Source organism: Lissotriton vulgaris, chromosome 6 (assembly GCF_964263255.1).
Source record: "Lissotriton vulgaris chromosome 6, aLisVul1.2, whole genome shotgun sequence".
NCBI classification, from domain to species: domain Eukaryota; kingdom Metazoa; phylum Chordata; class Amphibia; order Caudata; family Salamandridae; genus Lissotriton; species Lissotriton vulgaris.
Genome location: NC_141694.1, coordinates 1231625503 through 1231637573, shown reverse-complemented (window position 1 = coordinate 1231637573; position 12071 = coordinate 1231625503).

Genomic DNA, 12071 nt, shown 5'->3' with positions numbered 1-12071 from the left:
CAGAAAAGAATGTGGGGTCATCAGTGTTAGGTGCATAAGTGTTGAGAAACAGAGTTTTCTTACCTAGTAGCGACCTGATCACCAAAATGTATCAACCATGTTTGCCTGCAATAGTGGTATGATGCATGAAGGGAAGGCTGCAGTGGATGAAAATGCATACTCCGCCCGAATATGTACTATAGCCAGAAAGAATCGGTGGGGACCCCATGTGGAAGCAAATGGGGGTGTGGGAGTTTCCTGTAAAAATGCTATCTTGATGTGATGTCTACAGAGGTAGGCTAGTACTAGTTTGCACTTCCTGGGATTGTTGAGGCCCGAGCATCTCAGGATAGCAGCTTTGCTTCGACATTTACATTGTTAGTCAATGTCATAGATGTAAGGGGGTGTGTTCATTTATGATGTAGTTATGGAGTGTGCTATATGCGGAAGGAAGGGAAGAGAAGAGAGAGAAACCTAAGAGAAGAATAGGAGAGAACATATCCCAAGGAAACCACCCCTCACCCACAGCAGGATTGAACAACCTGGGGAATATCAATTTAAAGAAAAAACATCCCAAAATCAAACCAGTCGGGGTCATCCGCAAGTGGCAGGCAACACTGCAGGAGCCCAATGCCAGATCAGTACCAATTGCTGCTTGAAGAAGATGGAGACATAACCGTTTGTACTAGGATGAAACATCATACTCATCACCAATTTCTGATGTGGATCATAATCGCCTAACAATGTAATGCAGTGTGATAAACCCTTTTATGCAAAAGCAAACAACAAGTACTACTCAACAGTGTGGCAGGATGATGTTCGCAGGATGGAAACGGAACAGCCACTATTCCAAGAGGAAAACTTCTGCACTTGCCGCCAGTTGTCGGTCCGGAGACAAGTGTCCAGAAGAGTGAGGCGGGCTTCTGCGGTTAATGTCTTTTTGCAGTCTACAGAAAGCCAGAGCATCCGCTGGGGTATCGAAAAAGCGGGGCTTGTCGCCCACTGATACCCTCAGTCTTGCTGGGTAGAGCATAGCATATTTCAGGCCCAGTTTGCAGCACCTTACTTTGGCATTGGTGAACTTGCTTCGGGCCTCCTGGACAATGGCTGTGTGGTCCGGGTAAAAGGAGAGCATGAAGCTTTGGTAATTCAGCAGGGCATTCTCCCGGGCCCGAAGTAGGGTGGTATCACTGTCCCTGTAGTTGTGCAGGCACACAATTATGGTCCGTGAAGGAGCCCCCGGGTTTGAACGGAGGCCCAAGGATCCATGCGCCCTTTCTATGAGGAAGCCTTTAGAGAAGTGCTGAACTCAAATAGTTGGGTAGGTAGGGTCTCTATGAAGAGTTCAGGGCGTCCAATATTTGCGTATTCAGCCTAGCCCAGAATTTGTATATTATTCCTCCGGGATCTAGCCTCTAGGTCTTAATTTTTGACTGCCATGGTTTTCAGTATTCGTTCCATTTTGCCAAGATGGCAAGTTGTATCTTTGGCTTGATCCTTGTGAGTGGAGATGCGTTCCTCAGCTGCATCAGTTCGGGTGTTATGCCTTTCGAGACGCTCCCCCATCCTGTCGGGCGAGTGGTAAGCGAGTCGAACTGAGTATTGACGATGTGAAACCCAGCACACAGTTCGGCCTTGATGGCCACCATGCCATCTAGTGTGGAGGGCTGTGTGTCAGATTCTGCCTCGCCCTCTGTGTCAAGGTTTTTTTCTGGACGGTACAAAGTTCCAGGTTTGCCGAAGGTCATCTTGCGTTGTTTGGGGTCACTATGACCCTTAGTGCCTGCAAGGGGGTGGTGGCAGCAAGGTGAGGTACGGTAAGTAGGTAGTGTTGCAGCTATAGGAAGCAGGGGGCACTGTAAGAGGAGACATCAGCCAAGGGTCTCAATGGGGCAGGAAGTTTAGCCACGGAGAAAAAACAGATGTACCAATGTTTTGGGGAGGGGGGCCCTGCTCAAGCCCCCGTGTCTCTTATGATGTGATGGGTCTGGGCCGTTAGAAAAAAGAAAACAGCAAGCTCGTTTAGGGTGTGTGGCTCAGTGCTAAGTTCCCAATCTGGGGCTTGACAAGCAGTGGTATTTACGGCGTGGTGAGGTTCTTTTAGGCCAGGTCTCCCAGTATGTAGTCGCAGGGGTGCTTGGAGTCCGACTAGGTCCCCGCAATGCAGCAAGATAGGTCATTCTTCTCCCTCCCTGCCGCTCTGAGGTTTTGTGTCAGTCCTCCAGGGGAGGCTGGGGCGATTTCAATGCCCTGTCCCCTTTCAGGAAGAGTGGTTGATTGGACCAGCAGGTTGGTCCTGGGTGGCAGAGGATAACCCGGTCCCACCCCGGGCTGTCAATCAGGCCCGGCAGCTGCCAGATGTTTGGGTGTCAGATTTGGGCCCCTGGGTCCGGGCCCCTGCCCTCCGGAGAATGTGGTGTATTGTGGTTTATTGAGGAGCGGGGGAATCAAGACGCACCATTATGGGCCAACGCTGAGTCCAGAGAAGGACAGCGAACCAAGCCAGGCCTTCGCCTTCTCCCACGCCTGCTCATGTTTATCATAGGGCCACAGCAGCGGCCGTTATAACTCACCTCCGTCCTCATAGCCAGTCTCCTCAGTTCACCCCCTTCTCGGCAGCAATCCCCGGGTCAAAGCGGCACTAGTCGATTGTAGCACGTAGCGGGTGGGGTTCCCGGCAGAGCACCGCAGCTCTGGCCTCAGGCTCACCTGCGACCCCTGTTGACGGGGGGCCTTCGAGGCAGGCTGGTGCGCCTCCTGCCCCAATGAGGTCATGCGTTGACTCGGTTGCACGGAGCCGGGACCAAACTACCCTCAGCAATGTCTCCGTCAAATCAGGCAGCAGACGGACGGCATTTTGAAGAGTGCAGGCGATGAGAAAGTGCGGGTTTTATCAGGATGAAGGCATCGGGCACTGGAGCTTCAATGCCGTGCGGCCATTGTGGTCTCCGGCTTGGCCACGCTCCCCTGTGCTTTAATTTTAATAAATATCATAAAAGGTTGGCTGCTCTCTTCCAGAAAGGTCCCGGAGCAGTTATATGAGGAGTCCTTTTCAATTTTCTTGTGGCAAATAAACTAGGGCCTCCCTTTCACATGTACCAACCTAAGCACAACAATCTTTTTGCTGGAATTGACCGAAAGTTTGTTATCCAGATTACACTTGTTAAAAGTAATGAGTGTCCTTTCAAGGCCAACAATAATTTGATCGAAGATCACTGTGTCAATGGCATATTGGTGTATCAAAATGGACTATGCTCATAATTTTGGTGGCTAGGAAAGTTCTATGCCCAAATACGATGTAACATCATAAGCATATTGTAATATCAGAATGGACTGGGCCTCTAATTTTGGTGGTTAGCTTAGCTGTATGCCCATATTAGTTCTCAAGTCCCTTGCATATTATAAACTGAATACCCTGGGTGCAATTTTGCATCCTTACATCAGCAAAAGTTTGGACAAATGTTTCCTGATGCTGCAGGTCCCAGCCAAGTTTGACCTGCACACAAGAGTTATTGTAAATTGATTGTTCAGCTCTCAATAATAACAGGGACAGGGGTATTATGTAGTTAGATTTTTTTTTCTTAAGTATGGTTACATTGACCCAATTATAGGTTGCATGATAGTCAACAAAGCAAGCAAAATAGTCATCCTCTTGCCTTGTGCATAATGGTGATTATCATTATCTAAAGCCACGTGTGCCAGGTGGCACACGATTTGGTAGTGGGGGATCAGATTATTTTTCTTGACCAAGTTTGTGACTCATTTAACAGGAGGGAGGCCTACAGTTTGGCTTCTAACTTGAGAAGGGCTATCATAGTGTAGTCACCTGGGTTGGTGGGATCTCCCTGTTTAAAAAAAGAATACAAAACACAGACTTTACAGGATTGTAGCATATTTATGGGCTGACTAAAGGAATCAGTCAAGGAGGTTGATCTACAGCTTATGTAGCCTGATCTACTTCATAGCAAAACTTTGATGTCAGGGTGAGTGGGCGTCCAAAGAGCACATGACTAATGCTCCTTTTACCCATGCTCATAGAAACTGGCAGAGGAGGCCTGTGTGCTTGTACCCATTTAAAGGAACAGCCTATTAGCTTCTCTCTCCTTATAAAGTCTGCCAGGTCATCCCTATCTGAGATCCTTTGCCAAAATAACGCATGAGACCTATATGCAGTATGTTCACCTGTGTGAATGTGTGTGCATTGCAGGTGTAAATTCACAAGGGTGCCTGATTTGGTGAATGGTGGAGCTCGCTTAACTCCAGATGTGCGCAGGCCTCAAGATGAGGCTGACTATTGTGGACTGGAGAGCCTGCACATCACCCAAGCCATTTATCCATGTGAATGGAAGTAGGTAGTCTACAGCCTTTTGAAGTTGGCTCTGGTTTCCTTGCCAGCGTGAGCCGCACTCCATCACTAGTTCATATCACATGCATATCCCTAAAGTACACAGCCTCTCACTGTAACTGACCACTGCAAAGTTATGCACCTCCAGTATTGGAGGAGCCTCCTAATATTCACACATTGCAGATGGCATGATTGGCCAGGCCAGACTATAAGTGATCTCAACTGTGACAAGTCCAATACCCATGGTTTTCTCAGCATTCAAGGAGGAACTATGCACCAGTATAACTGAAAAGAACTGATGATCCAGGTGTGGAACCTTTGCAGTTTAAATGTCAACAGGGAATGAATGGAAAAGAGGAATTTAAGAAGGAGAATAAATCAAATTGCCCTTATGAAGTCCCTATAAGGGATGAAACATGTTGGCTGGGTCTGTTTTAAGGGTAATGGAATTGGTTAATTGATAAAAAGAACTTTAAGGAAAAAGACTCCAACGTCTGGAAATTAATTGAAAAAAAACGAGATATGGAAAGTAATTGAAGACAAAAGAGTGATTACAGATACATGCAATTCGAATTGGAAAGTTCAATGTGAACAAGGAAACTAGGTTGCCCTCCTAATATTGTGAAAGGATTTACCAAGGATTGAGTTTTGTGAGCAGTCAGAACTCCAGGAGTGAGCATAAGAGAACTATAAGATTGGGATATTTGACCGGTGATGTCCAGAAACACCACTGCTGGCTGTCTTCTTGAAAGCATTTATTATTATTGCATGTTTAGTTTCTATACCTGGTTATTTTGTTACACAGAGCAGTCGCGGTATTTGGAACGGATAGCCCAGTTAGTGATCATGCGAGAACCATGAACAAAGAAAACGACTTGCGGTCCAAGTGTACTATGTGCCTCATTTACAAGCCCTTTGCGCCACCGGTGTGCCAATTGTTTACCACCAGCAGCACAGTGGACTTGCCCATATTTACAAGGCCTCAAAATACAAAGTAAAAGAACACTTTTATTTAGAATAGTAGTTCTATAAAATACCAGTCACTTGTGTCCCTCTATTCCCACCTCTATGAATGAGGAAACTTTTTAGAATCAAAAAAACATATTCCGAATATTGAACACTTTAGATCATGAAGAGACAAAAAGGCATCCTGTAAGTTCTGGCCTTAGTTTCTTTTTTATTTCTTCATTTCTTTCCACATAAAAGACATCAGAAACTACAGCCAACACGCTTCATCCCACAATCTGGAGACTTCTTCAGGGCTGTTAAAAAGCACACACAAAACATAACTTAAGTGACAAAATACTAAAGATGAACTTATCGGACAATATATACAATATGCAAATTCATTAATTTCTTATTAGTCAAAAGAGCACAAACATCAATAATCATATTACATAAAACCCAAAAACAGTGAGCTTACAAAAAATGCTAATCATATCAAGAAAATAAATGAATAAAGTATTCCTCAGATCTATAATACATTTATGATGTGGTAGAAATACAAATTCAAAAGGTTGTGTATCATTGACCAATCTCAGTATTTTCAAATATTCTCTATTCAACCTTTCTTAAACCTGATATTAGAACACAGTAATTATATAAAAACATAATATTAGAAAAAGGAACAATTGTAATTCTCAAGTGCCTCAACGTCTCACATTTTTAAATAATGTATTTTATGTAAAAATCACATAATTTTCAATAGAAAGAATTTGTTTTGGTATCATCTATTTAAGAAACCAAATTAGAACTCACTCATATAGTCCTCTTTGCTACATTAACAAAAATAACTCACCAGCTAGTTAGACATGTTAACTATATTTCAGTCGCAAAGAATCATTATCTCGAAAGTCCATGATTGGATAAAAAATGTCAAAGTGAAAATAGAAATGCAACACTAAATGATCACCTAAATATTATGTTGTGAAATTGCCTTCCACCCTAGCATAGTGGTATAAAACCGTATTTTGCTTACCAAAACTATCTCTTTTTGGAAACGGTCGCTCAGAAACCCATCACACATGTGCTTGTAACATAAATCCTACACGTCCTAGTGAGCGTAGGACATCTTATCCTTATTGTCATCAATTAATCACAACAAACAGTAGTCTGTGTAAGGAATAACATATTTACAAGGCTCGCTACATTCACTGAGCCTGGCTTTTCATCATCGTGTAAATATGGGTCCCTTTCACTAATTACTCAGCGTAAAAGGGGCATTCCATGCATGTTGCTGTGGGTGTTCCCACGCAACATCCATGGAACCTGACACATTCCCAGATTTACAAAGTTTTGTAAAGCTGGGAATGTGTCAGAATCCTATGCCCTACTAGGGGAGGCATTGGAGTGGTGCAACAAGGGGAAACACTTTTATTTTTCCCTGTTTTTTTCTCTTTCTATGCGTGCTGCATTCTGAAGCATTGATAGAAAGAGGAAAATGCCATCAATGATTGTTTTTGTGCAGGAAAGTGTTCTTGCACAAAAACAATCATGCCTGCAGGACAGGAACCCTTGTAACATGACGAATGGGTGCCTGCACTGGCGCATGGCAGCCAATTGTGCGCCAGTACAGGGGGAAGTACACAGATGTGTCCTATTGTTGTTAATGAAATGCATCCATGTGTGTTTAAAATGGCACAGCACAATGGCCTGGGTGCCGCACAACGTGCTTTTGTAGTAAATGAAGCCCTATGTCTATTGGATCCTTCAACAGCCCAAAAAAGAAAGGAGGCTTCTGATTGGTTACTAGAAAAAAGAAGCCACCCTTTGGGGGACACAATTTTGACTTTCTGTTTACCAGAACATTGCTACCAAATCAAATTTTTCAAATTTGATTTATTTATGATCTTGGAACGCCAAAGAAATCCACATAAAATTGTAAACAGATAGGCCTCATCCATTTACGCTGATACAATAAAAGGGCGGGGCAGATAAATAGCACATGATTGACACCCTGGATAGAATTATTGCACAAATCACCAACTGGAGAAGAACCATACCATTTAGATATTATGTTGTTTAGAGGGATTATACCCTGCCTCAATAATAACCAAAAGCGGCGCACTCCATGGGGCAGGTTCCAAGTGATATAAGCCTGTACTTTGTTTATCACACAGGAGTCAATAGCCGGGTGGGCGCCTCTCTTTAAAACACGGGCCTCCCTATCCATGGTGAAACTTAATTTCCAGGTGGCCTATTTCAAAGTGGCTTTTAATTGATATGGCTATAGGGTGAAAAGAACGGATTCATCCAGTTGTAGCAAGTCAACCGCAGTTCTGAAATTTTTAACAATGAATGACTGCTCATTCAGACTTCCTAATAATTCTTTCCTGATAAAAGATCTTAATGTACTAGGATCACCCTTTACAAGGCTTGTAACCCATCGCACTATCCCTGCGAGAACCTGTGCCCAGCTACTTCTCAGACCAAATTCCAACCTTAGTGCCGCCACGGGACAAGCAGAGTTGACTGAGGCTAGGCTCTGTAAAATCTTGCCTTCTGTCGTATTTAAAAAGCCCCATTTTCTTAAGTCAAGTAGTTCAATAGCATACAACAGGGAAGCAGGAATTTAAGCACGGAATACCTTCAATAAAAGTGCAAAAGGTCTTCTTCCAGTTGATCTATAGAGGGAACCCAAACTTTTCCCCTGTGTAATTGCTTTATAAATAATATTTTCTGTATGGGCTTTATCACTTAGGTTGCCACACACTGTTTTTCCCAGAAAACATATGATTTTACGAGTTCCAGTTTTTATCCACCTACAGACCAAACAAAATTCCCATACTTCAACTTTTTTCTTCCATGCATGCACATTATTTTACTTTTAGATACATTTATTTTTAAATAGTGGGCCTCTGCATACTCGTGAAGCACCTGCAGACGACTATTTAATCTCCTTGGCGTCAAATCCAGTATTAATATGTCGCAGCATAAAGTAAACAAGTAATCAGTTTTCCCCCCGTAAGGGGGCAATGCCCTCACTCAGAGACAAAGCATGTGGAGGGTCAGATAAATATAGGGAGAATAGTAGAGGAACCAATAAACATCCTTGTTTTAGGCCATTTACAGTGGGGATAGTTTAGGAGAGACCTCTTTCCCCTCCCATTAAGACTCTACACCAAGTGTCTGTATGGAGAGCATGGACTAACTCCAAGAGGATGGCTGGCATACCCAGGTCCGACAGTTTTCTCCACAGCAAAAAACTATCTACATTATCAAATGCTGTGGAGAAGTCTATAAACGCTGTGTACACTCTTCCTCCTCTAACTTTAACATATTTTTCGTTTATTACCTGTAGGTTATCGATAGTTCCATGCTTTGTCCTAAACCCGGTTTGTTCAAAAGGTAAGATTTTACCTGCGTACACCCGGTCATTAGTTTGGATCAAGAGGCATTTAGCAAAAACTTTACCCACTTCGTATAAAAGTGCAAATTGACGGTAGTTATTTGGGACATCTCGGTCTCCCTTCTTGAACAGGGGGACTAATAAACTCCCCTTCCAAGAAGGGTGGACCATTTTATTTGCATAGCAATAATTGAATACCCGATAGAGAATTTTACTCCACATTGTACTGTTTTGTTTCAAAACTGTAATAGGTAGCTCATCTGGGCCCATCGCCCTGGAGGATCGCATCTCCTTGATCGCCATTTCAATATCTTTTTCAGATGGCAAGCCATACAATGATGGGTCTTCCTTTAGTTCAATACAGTCAATTGCGATTGCATTACTTGCATATAAGTCCTGAATATAGCTAATCCATTTATGCTTCTCAATGGCAACTGGGAGTGCTCTTGATCTAGCTCCACATCCCTCCCCGATGAGAGACCAATATGTTCTTACTTGGCCTTTCAACACTGCTTCTCTCAGTTTAATCCAGATGTTATCTTCCCTCTCTTTTCTTAGCTTAACCTTTGCCCTAGTCCTCCTCCTCTTCAATAGTAGTATTCTATGATATCTATCAGAGGAGTAGTTCAAGTACTGTTCTCTAATTAATTTGTTTATTTCAAGGTTAAACGGCTTTAGGGATCTGGGGACTACTTTAGTACTTCTTATCTATCGCCTTAAACATAAAAGCATTAAAATTGCCAATTTCTGATCCATTCCAGTTAGACAAACTCTCTACAGTGACCTCTAAGATACTATCCAGGCCCAAAATGGCCTTGGTATCCCAATGACATCTCCCTGATTTCTTAGCAAAACCAACAGATTCACCTTCTAGTGCCCATGGATCGCTCAAGAGTAAATTTAGATTTACAGTGAGAATTAGTACTTTGTGGTCACTGTAGAGAGAATTGGAGACCTTAAGATCTTTCAATAAGAAGAAGGAGGTACTTCCCACTACCACATAGTCTAGAATAGATTCTCTGCTATTGGACTTACACGTAAATTTCACCAGTGTATCTGAAGGCAATCTTCCATTAGCTATAATGCCATCAACTTTCGTTAGTTCATCAAGGAGCATTTTCCCTCTTTTATTTGTCCTAATATTTTGTGGGAAGAGCGCTTGTTGGATCTGTAGGGATTCTTCTTTTTCCTTATTTCGGAATATGTCCAAAGTAAATTAGAGATTTTACAATTCAGATTACCTACCAATACTATATGAGGGGAGAGTTCTACTTCATTGACTTTCTTAATGTATGAAAAAACCATCTTTAAGAGTACTTTGTGACAGGCGTCTGGTGGAATATAGGCATTTATCAACGTCAAAGGTTTACATTTTACATTATTGTCACGATTATACAATGTTATTGCCAAAAAAAATTACTAGGATCTTTGTACTAATCATAATTCCATTTTATTTTATTTGAAAGCAGGCATGACACCCCTCCCTTTGCATGTCCTCTCCTGGATGGAATTGCTTTAGAATATAAAATAAAATAATCCTTACATGTTAGTTCCTCTGTACACCAGGTCCTTAAAGACAAATCATGTTTGCATCTAGTGCACATAAGTATTGTAACCTATCCCTAATATTCTTTATTCCTGCAGCATTCCATGATATTATTTTTAATTGATTGCTGGAAGGAGGGCAGTTGTGAAAGTTTATTATTGGATCTGCTCAATAGAACACCAGGTAACCAGTTCCATTTTGCACTCTCTTCTTTGGAGTTCCATTGGAAAGAAAGTGGGATGGAGTCTTTAAATTTCACTTGTCTGCCATTTTTTGTAATACAGATTTTTAATTCCTCTGTTTCATATGGGTGATCTCTACTGCATGAATCTATATGTGTTAACAAAGACGTATTGTCGAGGGTTCTATTTTGGAGTTTATCAGAAAATGGAATAACATCAATCCCCCTACTTTGTAGGCCTTCTGACCATTGTAATATAAGGTTTGCAATAATTTTGGAATTAAACCTTACCCTCGATTTATAGCCAACTTCAGTTTTTAAGATGAAGACTAAGGGCCCCATTAGGATGGCGGGCGGATTGATCCCGCCGGGCCCATTGTAGTTACCGCCGGCCCGGTGGGAGGAATCTGTCTGCCATCCCTGTAGAAAAGACCCCCCGCCATATTCTAATGGCTGGGGGGTCCGAGGCGGACGGAAAGACCGTCCGCTGCTTTTCCGCCCTGTCGACATGTCGACCGGGCGGAAAAGGGTTCAATATGGTGGTGGTGTCTTTCAGACAGCGCCAGCCATATTAGAATTTGCATTTTTTAATGCCTTCCCGTGGCTGCATTACCGCCACGGACAGGCATGCAGAGTCTGCTTGGGGGTCCGTTGCGGGCCCCCATGGACTCCGGGGGGGGGGTGGTACACATGGGGGGTACCGTACCCCCATGTCTATCAAAGAACAACATGGCAGGCACCGCGCGGTGCCTGCCTGCCTCTCACGTTGTGCTTTGAAAAGCACAACATAGATTTGTGCATGCATGCGCCCGTCGCAATGTTAAAAATGCAGGATGCGCCCGCCACTGTGGCGGGCGCATCATAATGGGGTGTGCGGAACCGCCGCTAGCATTGCCGGCGGTCCCATGGTGGTGTGGCTCACTGGTTAGAGGCGGCAGACCCGTAAGCAGAGGACGGCCCGGGACCAGGGTTCGATTCCCGACGCGGCAGGGTCGTGAACCATGGTCAGCGGGCTCGATAATTCTTGCCTCGGTGCCTACTCCAGTCAGGGACCGCACTCGGCAACTCTGGGCATTAGCTTGCCTCATCTTCACAACGGCCCCCCCAGACCGCCGGGGATGCTTGGTCGCACCTTAGAGATACCCATTAGGGACCATCTCTCAGGGTGAGCCAGGACGGGTTCCCCAGAGGTCGAAGCGTGGAGATAATCCTCCGGGAGTCGATTCCTAGCGCTATATAAACCCGCAATTAAATTAAATTCCCCACTGGTATGGCGGGTGGACCATACTAATGTGCACCCAAGCTTATATCACTACTTTGAATAAGTTTCAAACTTTCAATCTCCAGAAGACATTTAAGAAGCAAAGTCCTATTTAATATTAAATCCGTATCAAACAGAGGCAGGAAATCTAAGTTAAGTGTGTCTGTACTTTCCCTGATGCGTTCAACATCAGTCACCTCTAATTTTTACCATGTCAGAGAAAGGGACAGCCAAGGGATTAAGTACTGAAGAAAATAGGCTAGTAGGCCTCGGCTGCTCGGCTGTTATAAGTGATGGAGACCCCTCTATTGCGATATTATCAAGAACTGTTATGGGGTATGCAATGTTCGATGGGGGAGCTTCATAGGCCATCATTGTCCCTATTGCTAGATCTTTAATCTCTGGATTCAC